The following is a 22,322-nucleotide window of genomic DNA, read 5'->3' as shown; positions in this document are numbered from 1 at the left end:
ACAGTGGCACCCACAACCACCACAGCCCCACCCACTACAACAGCGACAGATGCCACAACAACCACTGCAGCCACAACCACCACAGCCCCAGACACTACAACAACTACGGCAGCAACAACCACCACATCCCCAGACACTACAACAACGACGGCAGCCACTACCACCACGCCAGCCACCACCACCACAGGCCCAGCCACAACCACCACAGGCCAAGCCACTACAACAACGACGGCAGCCACAACAACTACAGCCCCAGACACAACAACAACGACGGCAGCAACAACCACCACATCCCCAGACACTACAACAACGATGGGTGCCACCACCACTTCAGCAGCCACAACCACCACAGCCCCAGCCACTACAACAACAACGGCAGCCACAACAACCCCGTCCCCAGACACAACAACAACTACGGCAGCAACAACCACCACATCCCCAGACACTACAACAACGATGGGTGCCACCACCACTACAGCAGCCACAACCACCACAGCCCCAGCCACTACAACAACAACGGCAGCCACAACAACCCCGTCCCCAGACACAACAACAACTACGGCAGCAACAACCACCACATCCCCAGACACTACAACAACGACAGGTGCCACCACCACCACGCCAGCCACCACCACCACAGCCCCAGCCACTACAACAACAACTACCACCACAGCCCCAGCCACTACAACAACGACGGCTGCCACCACCACCACAGCCCCAGCCACTACAACAACGACGGCTGCCACCACCACCACCACAGCCCCAGACACTACAACAACAACGGCAGCCACAACAACAACGACGGCAGCCACTACCACAACAGCCCCAACAACTACAACAACGACGGCTACCAGCACCACCACAGCCCCAGCCACTACAACAGCAACGGCACCAACTACCACCACAGGCCCAGCCACTACAACAACGACGGCTACCAGCACCACCACAGCCCCAGCCACTACAACAGCAACGGCAGCAACTACCACCACAGCCCCAGCCACTACAACAACGACGGCTGCCACAACCACCACAACCCCAGCCACTACAACAACGACGGCAGCTACAACAACAACAACGGCAGCCACTACCACCACAGCCCCAACAACTACAACTACGACGGCTGTCGCCACCACCACAGCAGCCACAACCACCACAGCCCCAACCACTACAACAACGAAGGCAGCCACAACAACCACAGCACCAGACACTACAACAACGACGGCAGCCACTACCACCACACCAGCCACCACCACCACAGCCCCAGCCACTACAACAACGACGGCAGCAACTACCACCACAGCCCCAGCCACTACAACAACGACGGCAGCCACAACCACCACAACCCCAACCATGACAACAACGACGGCAGATACAACAACAATGACGGCAGCCACAACAACCACAGCCCCAACAACTACATCAACGAGGGCAGCCACAACCACCACAGCCCCAGCCACTACAACAACAACGGCAGCCACAACAACCACAGCCCCAGACACTACAACAACGACGGCAGCCACAACCACCTCAGCCCCAGACACTACAACAACGAAGGCTTCCACCACCACCACAGCAGCCACAACCACCACAGCCCCAGCCACTACAGCAACGACGGCAGCCACCACCACCACAGCAGTCACAGCCCCAGACACTACAACAACGACGACTGCCACCACCACCGCAGCCCCAGCCACTACAACGACGGCAGCCACAACCACCTCAGCCCCAGACACTACAACAACGAAGGCTTCCACCACCACCACAGCAGCCACAACCACCACAGCCCCAGCCACTACAACAACGACGGCAGCCACCACCACCACAGCAGTCACAGCCCCAGCCACTACAACAACAACCACAGCCACAACAACCACAGCCCCAGACACTACAACAACGACGACTGCCACCACCACCGCAGCCCCAGCCACTACAACAACGACGGAAGCAACTACCACCACATCCCAGGCCACTACAACAACGACGGCAGCCACCACCACCACAGCCCCAGCCACTACCACAACGACGGCAGCCACCACAGCCCAAGCCACTACAACAACAATTGCTGCCACCACCACCATAGCCCCAGCCACTACAACAACGACGGCGGAAACTACCACCACAGCAGCCACTACCACAACCCCAGCCACTACAAAAACGGCTGCAACCACCACAGCCCAAGCCACTACAACGATGGCAGCGACAACAACAACTATGGCTGCCACAACCAACACAGCCCCCGCCACTACAACAACGGCTGCAACCACCACAGCCCAAGCCACTACAACAACAATTGCTGCCACCACCACCATAGCCCCAGCCATTACAACAACGACGGCGGAAACTACCACCACAGCAGCCACTACCACAACCCCAGCCACTACAAAAACGACGGCAGCCACTACCACAGCCCCCGACACTACAACAACGACGGCAGCCACCACCACCACAGCCCCAGCCACCACAACAACGACGGCTGCCAGCACGACCATAGCCCCAGCCACCACAACAACGACGGCAGCCACTACCACCACAGCAGCCAGCAGCACCACGGCCCCAGCCACAACCACAACGACGGCAGAAACCACAGCCCCAGACACTACTACCACCACAGCAGCCACCACCACAGCCCCAGCCACTACAACAACGACGGCAGCCACCACCACCACATCCCCGCCCTTCTCAACAACGACAGCAGCCACCACCACAGCAGCCCCAGCCACAACAACGATGACGGCAGCCACTACCACCACAGCTCCAGCCACTACAACAACGAAGGCAGCCACTACCACCACCGCAGCCACAACCACCACATCTCCAGCCACTACAACAACGACGGATGCCACTTCCACCACATCAGCCACAACAACCACGGCTCCAGCCACTACAACAACGATGGCTGCCACCACCACCGCAGCCCCAGCCACTACAACGACGACGGCTGCCACCAGCACCGCAGCCCCAGCAACTACAACGACGACGGCTGCCAGCACAACCGCAGCCACAACCACCACAGCCCCAGACACTACAACTACAACGGCTGCCACCAGCACCACGGCCCCGGCCACTACAACAACGACGGCTGCCACCACCACAGAAGTCCCAGCAACTACAACAACGACGGCTGCCACCACCACAGCAGTCCCAGACACTACAACAACGACGGCTGCCACCACCACAGCAGTCCCAGACACTACAACAACGACGGCTGCCACCACCACCGCAGCACCAGCCACAACAACAACGATGGCAGCCACCACCACCACAGCCCCAGACACTACAACAACGACGGCAGCCACCACCACCACAGCCCCAGCCATTACAACAACGGCTGCCACCACCACCACAGCCCCATCCACCTCAACAACGACGGCGGCCACCACCACCACCACAGCCCCAGCCACTACAACAACGACAACATCCACTACCACCACAGCCCCAGCAACTACAACAACGGCAGCCACAACCACCACAGAAGCCACAACCACCACAGCGCCAGCCACTACAACAACAACGGAAGCCACTACCACCACAGACCCAGTCACTACAACGACGACGGCAGCCACTACCAACACAGCCCCAGCCACCACAACAACGGCTGCCACAGCCACCACAGCTCCCACCACAATCACAGCTGCCACCACCACCACAGCCCTAGTCACTACAACAAAAACGGCAGCCACCACCACCACGTCCCCAGTCACTACAACGACGGCAGCCACTACGAACACAGCCCCAGCCACCACAACAACAACGGCGGCCACCACCACCACAGCTCCCACCACAATCACAGCTGCCTTCACCACCACGTTCCCAGCCACAACAACAACGACGGCAGCCACTACCACCACAGCCCCAGCCACCACAACAACAACGGCTGCCACCACCACCACAGCTCCCACCACAATCACAGCTTCCACCACCACCACGTCCCCAGCCACTACAACAACGACGGCAGCCACTACCAACACAGCCCCAGCCACCACAACAACAACGGCTGCCACCACCACCACAGCTCCCACCACAATCACATCTTCCACCACCACCATGTCCCCAGCCACTACAACAACGACGGCAGCCACTACCAACACAGCTCCCACCACAATCACAGCTGCCACCACAACCACGTCCCCAGCCACTACAACAACGATGGCAGCCAGTACCAACACAGCCCCAGCCACCACAACAACAACGGCTGCCACCACCACCACAGCTCCCACCACAATCACAGCTGCCACCACAACCACGTCCCCAGCCACTACAACAACGACGGCAGCCAGTACCAACACAGCCCCAGCCACCACAACAACAACGGCTGCCACCACCACCACAGCTCCCACCACAATCACATCTTCCACCACCACCATGTCCCCAGCCACTACAACAACGACGGCAGCCACTACCAACACAGCTCCCACCACAATCACAGCTGCCACCACAACCACGTCCCCAGCCACTACAACAACGACGGCAGCCAGTACCAACACAGCCCCAGCCACCACAACAACAACGGCTGCCACCACCACCACAGCACCCACAACAATCACAGCTGCCACCACCATAAGAACGACGGCTTCAACCACCACCACCACAGCCCCCACCACAATCACAGGTGCCACCACCACAACAACGACAGCTTCAACCACCACCACCACAGCCCCCACCACAATCACAGGTGCCACCACCACAAAAACGACGGCTTCAACCACCACCTCTTCCCCGACCTCCACCACTTCCATATTTGTTGAATTCAGATCCATTCGAAGCAATTTTACAACAGACTTGTTGAATTCATTATCTGAAGCTTTTAAAACGCGAGCTGCATCTATAAAGGCACAGGTAAGTGTTTTACTTTGTGGAAAGTAGCATGAATGGTGTGTCTAAAGAACAGCTATTAAAGTACTAAATGCTCAATACAGGATTTCACTGAATTACAGCAGGAACAAGTCAACTATAGAATCTTTGCTTGCACTTTGATGCATGCTCAATCATCCAGGTAAGTAAATCTCCAAAAGTTGATTCTGTTCATCTGGATGTAGTGTTTTGTGTTTCACTCATCCAAAACGCTACGTCCAGATGAACAGAATCAACTTTTGGAGATTTACTTGCACTGTTAAAAACTTTGGAACACTTTGTCCCAAGATTTACACATGTGCTTTTGAGCTATTGATCCGCAGTCTTTTGTACTTGTGGCAAAGCACTTTAAGTCAGTATTATTGCTGGATGTTTATTCTTCTCTCAAAGGAGACAAGCTCTTAAGATGTTGGTTCTCACTTCATATTTGAACAAACCTTTTCACTTTAACAAATACAGATAAAGATTCTCTTTCTTTCGCTTGTCTACTGTCTTTCTCATCTCCAACTCATACATTGAGCCTGACTTTACAGGACATATTCAAGACAGAACGCAATACATTTCTCTCACTAGAAGATGGATAATGTACTTACGATAAAACTGTATAAAGTAATTAAACTTCTCCTTTGTGTCTGCAGATTGAACCTCCTTACAGATTGGCGTTCCCTTCTTCTTTTGTCTCCTTGAATGTTGTGAACTTCAGGTAATTTCAGTATTTTGACATATAATGTTTAGAGCACTCACCTAAAGCCCTAAATATTCCAATCTATAATTTTTGTCTCTGCATTTACAGGCAAGGATCAGTCATCAACACGATGGAACTTCAGTTTGTAAACACATCTGTTCCAAACAAAGCTGAGATTAGAAATGTTTTGAACAGTACAGCCTCAAACGTTACAGGCTTTGACATTGAAAGGGATTCCATCCTTGTCAATGACACAGGTGAGTAATCATAGTCGTTATGTTTGATCAAAAAGTCTCAAATGTTTTAGAGTGACTTGGTTAAAAATGTTTTGTACATTTTTTCTACCACAGCTGCTGCATCAACTACTACAACTGTTGTTCCAACAACTACACCTAGTGCAACAACTACTACATCAACTACTAAAACTATTGTAACAACATCTACAACTACTGCAACAACTACTACATCTACTGCAACTACAGCTTCAAGTGGAGTATGCCACAAAATTAATTTCAGCACTGTTTTCCCCCTGGTGCTGCTGTTATGGCTCATATCAAACCAGCAATAGCATCTGTGCTGGTTTTCATTTGAAAGACAAGCAGCAGATGATCTCTTTCACTGCAGCTCTTTATTTATTGGACACATCAGAAAGAGTAGAATTGCGATTTTTTTTCAATATGAAAATATTTCTTGGTGGGAATGGCCCTGTAGTGAACAGAATGACACAGACTTAAATAGAAAAATTGAACTAACGACACACAGGCAAAAGAAAAAACAAAATGGGTGCTTTATCTGAGAGGCTTAGTAGTTTATGCTGTTCAGTTTAATTAAATTAAATATTTATACAGCACCAAACCACACTAACAGTCACCTTGAGGTGCTTTAAATTGTTAAGTTAAAGACCCTACAAAAACCCTCTTGCTTTTAAGTGTGTCTCTGCCTACATGTCTGTTAACTGTTCCTCTTTTATATAACTTAACTTTGTAACAAAATTATCCACAACAGCTCTTCTTATACTTTTTAAATGCTTGTAAATTAAGGGTTTCGGTTTTCCCTTCATATAAAGCATACACAGTATATATATCACAAAAAATGTATAATAATGTGTAAAGAGTGGATCTGCATGTGGTCCCCCCCCAAATAAAACGCACTGGCACTTTTCTTATTTATATAAATTGTATGTTTATAAAAAGATTTATATTTTGTGAAATGTATTTAGAATACATTTCAGAATGTATAAGAAATTTACACTGTCTCCTTTGATGTTTTGCTGTTTGAGTAGGTAAAGATAAGGTTGAAATAACCTAAAGGTATACAATTTATGACTAAACCCTAGAGTCAGAATAGTCTTGATGCCTAGTTGCCTGTATAGCTTCTTTAAAGAGTAAGACATAAATAATGTGCCCTACTAAGTCAGTATCTTTTTCGAGATGCTAACTTGGAAGATTACCTGAAACATACCCTGTGCACTCTAGTAAAATGGCCAAATGGTCTGTCATGCCAAGCCTGGGTTTTGGCACCACATTGATACAAAGGGGATACACAGGCAGCGTTATGGAAGATTGCATGTTTGAGTTGTAGTGATTTAGTTTGGTAGCTTTTCAGTTCTGTGCTGCTCAGCGCAGCCCTGATCATCTGACCTGTGCTGCTTCTCTTTGTGGATTTAGCCAGCTGAATTCACCAAGCTATAAGAACAGCTATCATGGCTAGTTTTCAACAACTAGACTGTATAAAGGTGGACTTCTGTGATTGGATCTAATGTGAAGACTCAACTTGTTCTTTTTTCAGTTTATAATAAATAAATTGGTTATCCATTATACAGTATTGGTGATAGTTTTGCATCTTTTTCTGTCTGGTGGGCACATTGTTGTGTTTGCCGACAGGTAATAACAGCAATTATTTCATAAGCAATAGTTGATGGGTTTTTTTTTCTTTTTTTCCAAGGATGTTTGTTTTTTATGTGTTGTCCATGGTGTATTTTGGTTGGGGACTCTGCCTGCTCACCTGCTTCACTTATATTGAAGAATGTATGGTGAACACAGCTTCTGAAGCCTCTGTTTTGATCAATTAATATTTTTGACAAATGATGAGAAAATAGCACCCAGAATGGAAGCAAAAGGAGAATTTTAGGTGTAAATGTAATAGATCTCCAGGGGTCATGTGAGTGGAAAGTTTGATCCTACTAAAGTCAGTCACTGCTGTATCAGTAACAGACATTGAGAAGATGAATGTCCATTAATTAAGCTTCCCTGTATATCTGTAGATTCCTCTGTGTATGTGAAGTCAACTGTACTGCTGCCAACAGCATATAGCCACCTGCTTGTATTGATGAGATGCATGCACCTTTTGTCTCATATGATTTTGTATCTTTGGATGGAAAGGAAAATATACATGCTAAAATTCAGCCTTGCTACAGTGCTTGTCACGGGAGTGGCACAGACTGAGGTAGCACGGTTCAACGACACTTTATTAATCACACTGGTGCACTATATACACATGAGGGGGGGGGACACCAGGGTCCCGGGGATCAACAGGCTGGGGAGACACACTTCTTCGCACTCACTCTGCTCCTCGTCCAAACAGTCTCCACACAAGCAGCTCACTCTCACTCACAGGGTCCAGGGGTCACAAAAGGGCTGATCCAGGTAAACCTATTTACACAGACGAGGGTAAGTCGAAGGCAAACACGGGAACAGTAGAATCGCAAAGAAGCCAGGCAATACTAACAAGAGTTACTCAATATTCCAGCGACGAATAGCTCAGAGCCCCAGCCTTAAGAAGAGCCAGAGAACTGCAACAACCAGAGCTCCGCCCAGGCAGGCAGGTAGGAGAGAGAGAGAGAGTGAGAGAAAAACAACAAACACTTGTGGCCACACTGGACTGGCCGAGGAGGCACAGGGACCATGACAGTACCCCCCCTCAACGGGAGCCTCCCGGCGACCCACCAGGCTTACCCGGGTGCAGGCGGTGGAAGTCCCGGAGCAGACCCCTACCCACGATAGCCGCCCGGGGCACCCAGGAACGTTCCTCTAGCCCGTAGCCCTTCCAGTCAACCAGGTACTGAAATCCCCGACCCCAGCGGCGGGAGTCCAAGATGCGTGAGACGGCATAAACCAGCTGGCCACCCACGAGCCGGGGGGGCGGCGGGGGCCTGGAAGGAGGACACAACGGGCTGGAGACCACTGGCTTGACCTGAGAGACATGGAATACATCATGAACATGCATATTGCGTGGCAGTGCCAATCAGACGGATGCAGGGTTGATTATAGCACTGATTTCAAATGGGCCGATGAAGTTGGGGGAGAGTTTTTTAGATTCGGCACGTAAGGGCATGAATCGAGTGGAGAGCCATACCTTCTGCCCCACCACATATTCAGGGGCGGCTGTCCGGTGGCGATCCGCGAGTGCTTTATTGCGTTCCTTCATCCGGAGTAAAGCCGCCTGAGTGGCCCGCCAGGCCCTGCGACACCTGCGGAGGTGATGTTGGACAGACAGAACAGTATGCTCACCTTCAACCATGGGAAACAGAGGTGGTTGGTATCCCAGAGACGCCTTGAAGGGTGACACGCCGGTAGCAGAGGATGTGTGACTGTTGTGAGCATACTCTATCCATGGCAGGTGTTCGCTCCAGGTGGCCTGGTTATGAGAGGCGACACAGCGGAGGGCGGCCTCCAACTCTTGGTTGATGCGCTCCGTTTGGCCGTTGCTTTGCAGGTGGAAGCCAGAGGAGAGGCTCACCTTGGCTCCTATGGCAGAGCAGAACTCCCTCGACACCCACGACGTGAACTGAGAGCCCCGGTCCGAGACAACGTCCTCAGGGATGCCATGGAACCGAAAAACATGTGTGGTGAGGAGTCGGGCAGTCTCCAAGGCTGTAGGGAGCTTAGGAAGCGCAATGAAATGGGCAGCTTTGGAGAAACGGTCAACGATGGTCAATATTGTAGTGTTACCTGCAGATGGTGGCAGACCAGTGACGAAATCCAGAGAGATGTGGGACCAGGGTCGGCTGGGTGTGGTGAGTGGCTGCAGACGTCCAGATGGGTGTTGACTGGAGTACTTATATTGAGCACAAGTGATGCAGGCAGTTACATACTCCCGTGAGTCTTTAAGGAGGGCGGGCCACCAGAAATACCTTTGCAGGATTGCAGTAGTGCGGTAAACTCCCGGATGGCAGGAGAAACGGGCTGTGTGAACCCACTGGAGCACTCAGAATCGGACAGCCACCAGAACAAAGAGTCGATCGGGGGGGCCCGTGCCGGGATCAGGGTCGGTGTCTTGTGCCTCCTGGATGAGCTCTTCAATCTCCCACGTAACGGCTCCGATAATACAGGAAGCGGGCAGAACAGATCCAGGGTCGGATTCCTATCCAACTGGGGCAAATTGCCAGGATAGAGCGTCTGGTTTAACATTTTGGGAGCCTGGCCTGTAAGTGATAGTGAAATTAAACTGGGTGAAAAACAAAGCCCACCTGGCCTGCCGTGAGTTGAGTCGCTTCGCCGAGCGGATGTACTCTAGGTTTTTATGATTAGTTCATAAAATGAACGGCTGTGCGGCCCCCTCCAGCCAGTCTCTCCACTCCTCTAGAGCCAGCTTTATGGCCAGCAGTTGGCGATCTCCAATGTCATAATTCCTCTCGGCTGGGGAAAGACGACGAGAGAAAAAGGTACAGGGGTGGAGCTTACCCTAGAACTGTTGGGAGAGCACGGCCCCTACTCCAGACTCCGATGCATCCACCTCCACGACGAACTGCAGGGAGAGGTCTGGCTGGCGAGGATCGGGGCGGTGGCGAACTGTTCCTTGAGGTGAGAGAAGGCTTCCTGAGCCAGCCGGTCCCATTGGAATGGCACCTTGGGTGACGTTAACCTAGAGAGAGGCAGAGCAACTTTACTAAAATCCCTGATGAAACGTCTGTAGAAGTTAGCAAACCCCAGAAAGCGCTGAAGTTGCCGGCGATCGGGTGGTTTGGGCCAGTCCAACACTGCCTGAACTTTTGCTGGGTCAGGTTTCAAATCCCCTCTGGTGATGATGTAGCCCAGAAATGCCACTGAATCCATGTGGAAGTCACATTTTTCTTCTTTCACAAAGAGCCTATTTTCCAGCAGGCGCTGCAGGATCTCCCTTACATGGACCTCATGTTCCGCTTTAGATTTGGAGAAGATGAGAATGTCATCTAAGTAGACAAAAGCACATCGATTAATAAAGTCTCTGAAAACATCATTAACAAGAGCCTGGAACACGGCCGGGGCGTTGGTCAGGCCGAACGGCATCACAAGGTACTCGAAATGGCCCAGGTGAGTATTGAAGGCCATTTTCCACTCATCCCCTTCACGGATTCTCACCAGATGGTAGGCGTTGCGCAAGTCCAACTTACTGAAGATCGTGGCACCCTGAAGTAACTCAAAAGCAGAAGAAAGAAGGGGCAGAGGATACTTGTTACAAACTGTGATTTTGTTAAGCCCACGATAGTCGATACAGGGGCGAAGGGTCTTGTCCTTCTTAGCAACAAAGAAAAACCCCGCTCCCACTGGGGAGGACGACGGCCGAATGATGCCCGCAGCGAGAGAGTCTGGAATGTATTTCTCCATAGACTCCCTCTCTGGCTGAGAAATGCTGTACAAACGACCAGATGGAAGCGGAGCCCCAGGCAGGAGATCAATCGCACAGTCATACGGTCTATGAGGGGGAAGTGAACGTGCCCCGTCTTTACTAAACACTTCAGCCAAATCATGATAAAAATGCGGGACCGAGGTCAAATCCGGAGGCTCGACCGGCTGGTCAGACCCTTGAGATGTGGTTGGAGCAGGTGCAGCTTGGAGCTTGGAGTTCATGTAGCAGTCAATGCTCCACCCGGTTACTCTCTCTTTCTTCCAATCGATGTGCGGATTGTGTTGGAGCAGCCATGGATAACCCAATACAAGGGGGGTGCGCGGTGCTTGAAACACGAAAAGCTCGATGCGCTCTGAGTGGTTACCCGAGAGAGTAAGAGACAGGGGTTCTGTGATTTGGGTTATGTCCGACAAGCGCTGCCCAGATAGGGCTGTGACAGCAAGTGGATCGAGTAGGGCGTGTAGTGTGATGTTTAGCTTTTTCGCCAGAGCTGCGTCAATGAAACTCTGCTCAGCACCTGAATCCACTAGAGCTTGAAGAGAGTGGGTAACGTTCTTAATGGTGAGTTTCGCAGGTAACATAAGCTGGGGGAGAGAACTTTTAGTCGTTATATCGCCCACCAGTATTCTCTCAACTACTGGCGAGCGCGCCCTTTTGCCCGTGCCCGGCATGAAGAGGCAAAATGACCCTTACGGCCGCAATATAAACACTCACGGGTGGCCATACGCCGTTGACGTTCTGCGGGCGAGAGCTGCGAACGTCCAAGTTGCATGGGCTCAACCTCGCTGTGCTCGCATGCCGCTCCAGGCCCCGGTGAGGCGTCCCTCGGTGGCCAAGGCTGAGCGAAGCGACGTTGCGTGCTTCGCCGTGCACGCAGGCGATCGTCTATTTGGATGCATAGGGACATGATCGCACCTAAAGAGGAGGGTAACTCACGCACCATCAGTTCATCTTTAATCGCCTCACTCACATTATTTAGCAGTGCCGTCTTTAATACTTCCTGCCCCCACCCCGCTTGCGTCGCTAGTGTACAAAAGTCAACTGAAAAATCTGCCATGCTCCGCTTACTTTGCTTCAGATTCATGAGGCAGAGCCCAGCCGCCGCAGCTGTGGAGCCCTTATCAAAAACACTCCGAAACAGAGACAAAAAATCATCATAAGTAATTTCGGGACTAGCGCTCAGCACAGCTTGTGCCCAGGTCAGCGCACGATCTCGTAGCAACTGAACAAAATATGAGATCTTACTCCCGTCATTAGAGAAGGCATGAGGCCGCTGGCGAAACTGGAGTGAGCACTGCATAAGAAAACCCGCACACTTCCCTACATCCCCTGAAAACAGCTCAGGTGTGGGGAGATGAAACTCACACACAGCCGGGACTAGAACCGGTGAGGCAGCACTTACTGCGGAGCTTGATGATGCCTGGGCGGGTTCGCTGGTAGGCGAGGGTTCCGGCAATGGAGTGCGCTGAGCAGCTGCTAGTGTTAAGGCAGCGAAGTTCTCGCTGAGGTGAACAAGCATTTGCTCGTGGCGTTGTAAGATCGCTTCCAGTGTGACCAGGGCGGAGGGAGACGGGGAGGAAGCTGAATCTGCTGAGTCCATGGTGGCTGGAATATTCTGTCACGGGAGTGGAACGGACTCAGGCGCAGACTGAGGTAGCACGGTTCAACGACACTTTATTAATCACACTAGTGCGCTATATACACATGAATATGGGGGGGGGGGGACACCAGGGTGGGGAGACACACTTCTTTGCACTCACTCTGCTCCTCGTCCAAACAGTCTCCACACAAGCAGCTCACTCACACTCACGGGGTCCAGGGATCACAAAAGGGCTGATCCAGGTAAACCTATTTACACAGACGAGGGTAAGTCGAAGGCAAACACGGGAACAGTAGAATCGCAAAGAAGCCAGGCAATACTAACGAGAGTTACTCAATATTCCAGCGACGAATAGCTCAGAGCCCCAGCCTTAAGAAGAGCCAGAGAACTGAAATTCACTCGAGATCAGCTGCAGGTGTGTGGGGCCAAGGGTGGGAGCCCAACCAGAGCTCCGCCCAGGCAGACAGGTAGGAGAGAGAGAGTGAGAGAAAAACAACAAACACTTGTGGCCACACTGGGCTGGCCGGGGAGGCACAGGGACCATGACAGTGCTGAAGAGAAATCTAGGATTGTTCTTATTTTCTTCAGTCTGTGATGAATAGTGAGATGTTTTAGTTTCACAGATGGCTTTTTTTGAATAAAGCAGCCAACTTTTCCAAGCCAAGTGAGGATTGTCTAAATTAGTGAGATGCCATTTCCTGTCCAGCTTACCAGTGTTCTGCTTCAAGGGGCGCATTTCAGAGTTATACCAGGAAGTTCTTCTGCTTCGATCCTTTCTAAAAAAGCAAAGTCCGTGTCCTATGTCATTGTATTCTATTTTGCTTCCTCCCTGTCTCGTCATGTCTATTAGGTTCAGCCATGTCTTCCTGCTGTTGTGCATTCACCTCATTACTTTGTGTGTATATTTGGTTTGTGTTTACCTCTGTTCTTCATCAGAGCATCTGTGTATCATCCCTGGTGTTTCATCATTCTATTCTTCTTACCCAGGGTCTCACCAGCTATGTTTCCAGGTTTCAGGATGTTTAGTTCTATGTTTCCAGTTTCTTGTTTAGCTGTCCCCAGTTTAAGTTTTAACTAGTTGTTTTGTAGTGTTTTATTTCAGCCACAAATAAAGGCTTGTGTTCAGTTAAACATCCACCTTCATCTCCTTTGTCTGTATTTGGGTCCTCTTCTCTCATCTTCATGTGGTTGCCTTGCTAGCTGTGAGAAGGAAGTCATGAACTCAGATGACAAAACATGTTCAGGATGGATAATGATGTTTTTTGCCTTCTTTATCACCTGATTTTCTGTCATTCATTATCTGTCTGCCTGACCCCTGTGATTTTGGACCAGGTGTTAACAATACTGCTGAGGAAGTTTGTATCCTTACTACCTTACCAGACAAAACACTGCAAATAAAAGAAAATGTTAAAAGACTTTCAACAAATGAGCAATAAAATTTTTCTTATTACAAGAGTTCAGCCTCCTATACAGATACATAGTCTTTATAGACTCCATTTTACGATGAAATCTGTCTTCACATCGAACTTGAGTTGATGGTCAAAGATAGTGCAGTCTTATAAATCTGGACATCAGTGTTTTGAGTAACTCTGACTTTATACTCAGTTTCAGTGTCTGAAGTCAATAATCACTTCCTTTAATCATTTAAGTCCAGATAGTTATCATCATACCATTTCACAAATTCAGGTAAAAGAGGACCATGGACAAACTCAGAACCTTGAAGCAAGGACAAGAGTAAAGTGTCATCAGAAAACGTAACTATAAATCTGTTCTCATAAGATGTCCTCTAGCTTTTGGTGTACATAATAAAAAGGGGTGACAGAACACAGTCCTGATGAGAACCAAAGCTTTACACAGTCCTACTGGATTATTTATTCATTAAGAAGGACATCTTAAATTCTTTCAGTGAGAAAGTTTGAAATAGGCATGTTGGCTAGGGATACATAAATAGCCCCTTAATACCAGGAAAGATGGCACTACAAAAATTCTGTAATGCATTTGGAGACTTTTTTGTGTTTGGAATTGCACATCATAATTAACAATTACATTCAGAATGTCAATACAAATCCCTCGAGGTTTCTGTTAGAATTGAAAACAAAACACGAGATCCAAACGGGACACAAAAAAAAAAACCAAACAAACAAACAAAAAAAAGAATTGAAAACAAAAAAAAATCTGAATGAAATGGAATGGCAAAAGCTACATCAGAAGTATCGAAAGTAGACTGAAAGGGCTTAAAGTGACGTCCATATTGGCAGGACTTTGAAGACTTTGAGTCCTTTAAAAAGATTTGAGGATATAAAAGAGCATGGCTTAAAAAAAAAAATATTTTAGTTTAATTGGTTATTACATTTGTTCTTTGGATTTTAATGCATTATATTTAAATAGTACTGCTTTTTGTTTTTATTCACATGTTGGTCAGTATATCTGCACATGAATCTGAGAGGACAAAAACTGACAAAAACGGATATTTCAATTACTCACTTTTTGCTTTTCTTTCATCTTTCAAATTGTAAACATGAGTCATTTTTAGGGACTTAACACTGACAGCTAGTCATTAAGACTTTAGAGTGAGATTATATTTAGGAACTATGACATTAGTTGAGGGTGTGAACTCAGCTATTATCTTTTAACAATGATTCATAAGTAAAACTTGAGGACCATTACACAGATCTGTTTTAAGGTACATCTATCAATAGATACTAATGAAAAGCAGAAAGCTAATGATAATGAAAACATTTTTTTAAATGCAGAAATAAGAACACGATTACAGTAATATCAAGTAAACTAAGGTATACATAAAAAATTATTTCTTACAATTTCTTAAATTACTTAAAACAAAATGTTAATTTTTCTAAGTAATTATACTTATATATGAAAAAAAACAACTAAAAAAAATACACTCTAAAACAGAGACCCCCCCAAGCAGAGACAAGACCTCCACTCCAGGTGCTACCTCTGAGAACAAGAAGAACAGGTAAGTCATCACACGGATTCTGGACAGAGCAATGATGCTCCACTTGACTAACATGGGGATAGCAGATACTCAGGCGATGAACGGTTGAGTGCGCAGGTCTGATATACTGCCGGAATAATGCTCACAGGTGGTCAGCCAGGGAGGAGCAACCGAACTCCGCCTAAAGGAGGAGGAGCCGCTGTTGGAGACCTGCAGGTACCCACCCAGACCATGACAGGATAGTATCATAGAGTTTCGAAATGATTCCTCTGTGATGAGGAATAAATGATAGCGTAGTTTCCCACTGCTGTTCTGGAGGTAAAGAGGGGAAATTTGGGAAACACTTGGCAACAAAATTTCGAATTTGAAAATCGCAAAACATATGGGTAACAGGGAGACCATAACGAGAAGACAAATTGGCAAAACTATCAAAGTATGAATGATTGACCTGTTTTATACCCTTGTCACACCACACTGAGAATGTCAAGTCCAATAGTGAAGGAAACACAACAAAAGGAGCACAAGTCCAGAAATAAACTGAAAAAAAAAAAAAAAAACTACACAGGGTCAAACCATGAGTCCACGAAAAGTTCAGGGGGCCGACCATGTGGACGGCAACAGCCATGATGGGGAAACAGTTCTGGGGGCCGACTGTGCACACGGCAACGGCAGCGACGCAGATAAAACAAATCAGGAGGCCGGCCACAGAGCAGGTCTGGAGGTTGGCCGTGATGCCAGCGACGAACTGTCTCAGGAGGTCGGCCGCGATGCCAGCGGCAGCGACGAGCTCTCTCAGAAGGCCGACGAGCTCTCTCAGGAGGCCGGCCTCGACGGCCATGACTCCCAATTAGAGGCCTGGAAAGCTGGAACTGATGACGGTGTGGCAACCGCAGGACCAGATGGGGCAGGACCAGACGAGGCAGGACCAGACGAAGCTGAAGCAGACGAGGCTGAAGCAGACGAGGCTGAAGCAGGCGAAGACACGGAGGCCGGACCAGGCGTGGACAAAGACACGGAGGCCGGAACAGGCGTGGACGAAGACACGAAGGCCGGACCAGGCGTGGACGAAGACACGAAGGCCGGACCAGGCGTGGACGAAGACACGGACCAGGCGTGGATGAAGACACGGAGGCCGGACCAGGCGTGGACGATGACACGGAGGCCGGACCAGGCGTGGACGATGACACGGAGGCCGGACCAGGTGTGGACGAATACACAGCTGCGGAACCTGACGGCAACGTGGCGGCTGCAGAATCTGACGGTGGTGATGCTGCAGGCGGCGATGTGGATGCTGCAGGCGGCGATGTGGATGCTGCAGGCGGCGATGTGGATGCTGCAGGCGGCAGTGTAGACGACGCGGGGGATGATACAGCAGGTGACGGCTGAACGGATTTCCCCGGACCGTCAGCAGACATAAGGATGTGCTGGCTGGGTCCTCCAGGACCCTCAGCTAATGAGGTGTGGTGCTGGGTGGGCTCCTCGGACCCACCAGCTGACGAGGTATGAGGCCGGACGAGCTCCTCGGGCCCTCCAGCAGATGTGGCACGAGGCTGGACGGATAGAGATCGAGTTACATTAATCCCATAGTATTTAAACCCCAATGGACTGAGACAAAAGGGTAGTTCGGACTGTTGAAGTTGACATGCTGCCGTTTTAATGGGAAAACACTCAATTTTCCCCAAATGTAATTTATAACCTGAAAACGAGCTGAAGTTGTCATGAATCGCTGTCATATATAATAACAAATCATCCGCATACAATGATACCTTATGTGCAATTCCATTATGGATGATTCCCCTGAATACAGAGGAAGATCTCAATGTGATGGACAGAGGCTCGATGGCAATGGCAAAGGGTAGAGGTGACAGAGGGCAACCTTGACGACAACCACGACCCAGCGCAAAATAATCAGCATAAACATCATTGGTAAAAACAATCTTAATTCTAACCAATATAGAAATTATCTATTAGATTACATTAGTCTTGATACAGCCTCTGCCACCACATCAGATCAATTGCTCTGGGCTACTTTGATCAGCTCCATCACCTAGTGGGGGTGGGGGGTCATAGTTTGGTCCCGCCTTCACTGTTGTGATTGGTGTGGGGGTAGGGAAAGGCTTAGGGCGTTGGGGGGTTCCCCGGAGGCATCTTCCTTGGGGGGCTCAACCCGGGGTAGCAGTCATGTCCGGTTAGGGGCTCTGTTGGCTCTCAGGTGACTGTTTCCTCGTGGCTGCGTGCAGTGGGGCTAGGGGAGGGTCTGTGCTGACGGACGTGGGTTACTGACCTGGTAGCCTGGCTGCCCCTGGGTGGGTCCGGGATGGGCGTGAGGTTCTGGGGGCGCTCCGTCTCTGGGCTGGGGCCCGGGCCGGGCCTCGGGGGCTTGGGTCCTGGTTGGTGTGTTGCCGGGGTTGTGGGCGGGTGGGTGCATGGGGGCCCAGCCCTGGAGCAGGGTGCCGCCGGTGCATCGAGCCACCTGGGGGGCTCTTCAACTGGTGGGGAAGATTGTCACATCTTGCAGGAGCTTTCCTCTCCTCAGGGGCTCTCTCTGCAGGAGGGGGAGATACAGGAGAGGTGGAGATACAGGAGAGGTGGAGGAAGATCTCAGCCTGGGTGTTTATTGTCTTATGTAGTCTGGAAGAAGAGTGGATGGTGGGGTGCGTGCAGTTCTCTCTGTGGTGGGGTTGGGTGGACTGTCCCGGGCTCTGTGGGGCCGGGAGGCGCTGCTGCGCTGGGCCCCGGTCTGGATAGGCCTGGGCCCCCTTTCCCTGGCGGGTCGCGGAGTATGGGGGTGCCTACTGGGGTCAGCGGGGGAGCTGGCCCCAGGGAGGGGTCACTTGCCCCTCCCTTCCTTCCCTCCCCATCTCCAGCTGCCTCCCTCTTCCCGCTCCACCACAACCACCCACACATGCAGGACCTTGGAGTAGGGGTATGTCACCAGGGTGCAGAGGAGGCTGCCCCCCCCCCCCCCCCCCCCCCCGTCCCCTTCTGGCTGCCTCTGCCTCAATTTTATCCCACAACTTAGACATTCACATTACTCACACTCTCATTACACATACATATAGGATCTTGGGGGTGGGCACGATACACGGAATCCAAAGTACCATCAGGGTGTACACCCCACCCCCGGCGTCGTTGCCCACCTCTCAATTTTAAATACACGTAGACATTGAGGGCTAGCAGGAGCGACCATGCGCTTACCTGCTGCTCTCTGGCAGGTAGCTCCATGCCCTCCTGGGTTTTAAATGCACCTTAGAACACACATGCATCAACACTACAATGAGCGGGTGGAGGGAGGTTTGGAGTCTTCTCTCACCCCCATTCTCTGCGACCTGCAGGAGCGGGGGGGCTAGGAGGAGGAGTTGGCCGTCCGACTGCGGTCTGGAGTGTGGGGCCTCCCTGCTGCTGCGGAGTCGGGGCGGTCTGCCTCCCCCCACCGCAGGGAAAAGGGTAACACCACCTACAGTGGACGCCTACAGAAGTGGTGACAGGGCCCTGTACAAGCAAGCCAGGAACACACTGACCATGGAGATCAAAGCAGCTAAAAGCATCTACTCCCAGAAGCTGGAAGAACGGCTCTCAGCCAACGACCCTGCGTCAGTGTGGAGGGGCCTGCAGGAAATCACCAGCTACAGACGCCCCCCACCCACTATTGAAGCAAACAAAGACCTGGCCAACGAGTTAAACACTTTCTACTGCAGGTTTGAGACAGACAGACTCCCACGCCCCACCCTCCCCTCCCCATGGACATTGCTTCAGACATTGACCCCCAACACACCTTCCACCTCTCCTCCCTTCACCCTCCCCCTCCCCAATCCAGTCTCAACGACCACCCCCACCCTCCCCAATCCAGACCTAACAACCACCACCACCCTCCCAAATCAAGACTCAACGACCACCCCCACCCTCCCCAATCCAGACTCAACGACCACCACCACCCTCTCCAATCCAGACTCAACGACCTCCACCACACCTCTCACCCCCCTTTCCTCCTCCCTGAAACTCAAAATACACACTCAGGATGTGAGCCGACTATTCCAGAAACAGAAGCCCAGGAAAGCCCCCGGACCAGACGGCGTCTCACCCTCCTGCCTCAAAACCTGTGCTGAACAGCTGGCTCCCATCTTTACTCGCATCTTCAACAGATCCCTGGAGCTGTGTGAAGTTCCCTCCTGCTTCAAACGCTCCACCATCATCCCTGTTCCCAAGAAACCCACCATCACAGGACTGAATGACTACAGACCTGTCGCCTTGACGTCTGTGGTCATGAAATCCTTCGAACGACTGGTGTTAACCCATCTGAAAGACATTACAGGCCACCAGCTGGACCCTCTGCAGTTTGCCTACCGGGCAAACAGGTCGGTGGATGATGCAGTGAACATGGGGCTGCATTACATCCTGCAACACCTTGACCGCCTGGGAACATATGCCAGGGTCCTGGACTTTAGTTCGGCTTTTAACACCATTGTGCCTGAACTTCTTTCCTCCAAACTCTCCCAGCTCAGCGTGTCACCAGCTACCTGTCAGTGGATCACCAGCTTCCTGACAGACAGAAAGCAACAAGTGAGGCTGGAGGAGATCACCTCTGAAACTCGGTCCCTCAGTATTGGTGCCCCTCAAGGATGTGTCCTCTCACCACTACTGTTCTCCCTCTACACTAACGACTGCACCTCCAAGAACTCGGCTGTCAAACTCCTAAAGTTTGCAGATGACACCACTGTCATTGGCCTCATTCAAGATGGTGATGAGTCTGCATACCGGCAGGAAGTTGAGCGGCTGGTACTCTGGTGCAGTCAGCACAATCTGGAGCTGAACACTCTTAAGACTGTAGAGATGACAGTGGACTTCAGGAGACATCCCTCAACTCTGCTCCCCCTCACCATATCAGACAGCCCTGTGTCAACTGTGAAGACCTTCAAGTTCCTGGGTACAACCATCTCCCAGGACCTGAAGTGGGAGACCAACATCAACTCCATCCTCAAAAAGACCCAGCAGAGGATGTACTTCCTGAGACAACTGGGGAAGTACAGTCTTCCACAGGAGCTGCTGATCCAGTTCTACACTGCGGTCATTGAGTCTGTCCTGTGCTCCTCCATCACAGTCTGGTATGGAGCAGCCACTAAACAGGACAGGAGCAGACTGCAGCGGACTGTACGGGCAGCAGAAAGGATCATCGGCACGCCCCTGCCCTCCATCCAGGATCTGTACCTCTCAAGAACCAGGAAACGGGCAGGGAAAATCATCACAGACCCCTCACACCCTGCACACAGACTTTTTGATCTGCTGCCCTCTGGCAGACGGTACAGAAGCCTGCAGACCAGGACCACCCGACACAGGAACAGTTTCTTTCCCCTCGCCATCTCCCTTCTTAACAGTTGACCTGTCACACTGCCAGACTGCAGCTGCACCTTATGTACATTTTGTAGTATTCATTCCACCTCATTCATTTCTGTATTTTATGTATATAAGTTTAGATTCGTTATTTATAGTTGGTTTACACAGCTCTGTGTATGTATGTGTAATGTGTATATATAGACACGTGTGTGTGTGTGTGTGTGTGTGTGTGTGTGTGTGTGTGTGTGTGTGTGTGTGTGTGTGTGTGTGTGTGTGTGTGTGTGTGTGTGTGATTTACATTGCTGTGCTTGAGAGCCACCATCTACCGGAACCAAATTCCCTGTATGTGTCTGCACATATACTTAGCCAATAAACACGATTCTGATTCTGATTTAGGGGACGAATAAAGAAGTTGAATCCAAGAAACAAATTTATTGCCAAATCCAAATTTCTACAAACAAGTACTCCCACTCCACCCTATCGAAAGTCTTTTCAGACTCTAAAGAAATCACAAGTTCGGGAAATTCAGATAGATGCTTTGACTAAATACCATTAAAGACTGTACGGGTATTAAAAAACAATTGACGTCCCTTTATAAAGCCATTCTGCTCTTCAGATATAATACTAGAAAGCAGATCCTCTAGGCGAGATGCAATTACTTTAACCATCGGCATTAATGCATCGGCATTAAGCAGATATAATGTCCTGTAGGAATGACAGGAGGTGGGTCCTTGTCATTTTTGAGAAAGAGCACTATAGTGGCTTGTGTGAAAGTAGGTGGTAATGAACCCTTTCCAAGGATTCATTAAACACAGATAAAAGCAATTTACCAATATATGTTTTATAAAAGTCAATTAGAAATGAGCTATGAGGTCGCCCAACTCATCGCAAGACATGGCAAGCCTTTTTCAGATGGAGACCTCATAAAACACTGCCTCGTTAAAGTCACCGAAATAATGTGCCCGGAAAAAGTGCAGGACTTCAACAACGTCAGCATGTCCAGAAATACAGTTGTGCGACGCATTGAAGACTTGTCAGCGAACATTAAACTGCAACTGTCTGATAAAGCTTGTGCTTTTGATTACTCCATCGCACGTGATGAGAGCACCAATGCCACAGACACCGCACAGCTGCTATTTTTTTGTGGGGAGTGGACGAGAGCACGAGCGCTTTAGGTGAGTAAAAAATATATTCCACAGTACCCGTGTGTTAATGTGCAGGTACACCTGCTTCAAATATCAATAATGCGCATCGATTCTGTCACTACCCTGCTTTTGCGCACCACTTTCTTA

This window comes from Astatotilapia calliptera, chromosome 3 (genome assembly GCF_900246225.1).
Source record: "Astatotilapia calliptera chromosome 3, fAstCal1.2, whole genome shotgun sequence".
NCBI classification, from domain to species: Eukaryota; Metazoa; Chordata; class Actinopteri; order Cichliformes; family Cichlidae; genus Astatotilapia; species Astatotilapia calliptera.
The sequence above is the reverse complement of the archived record's forward strand: the minus strand, read 5'-3'. Positions refer to the sequence as shown.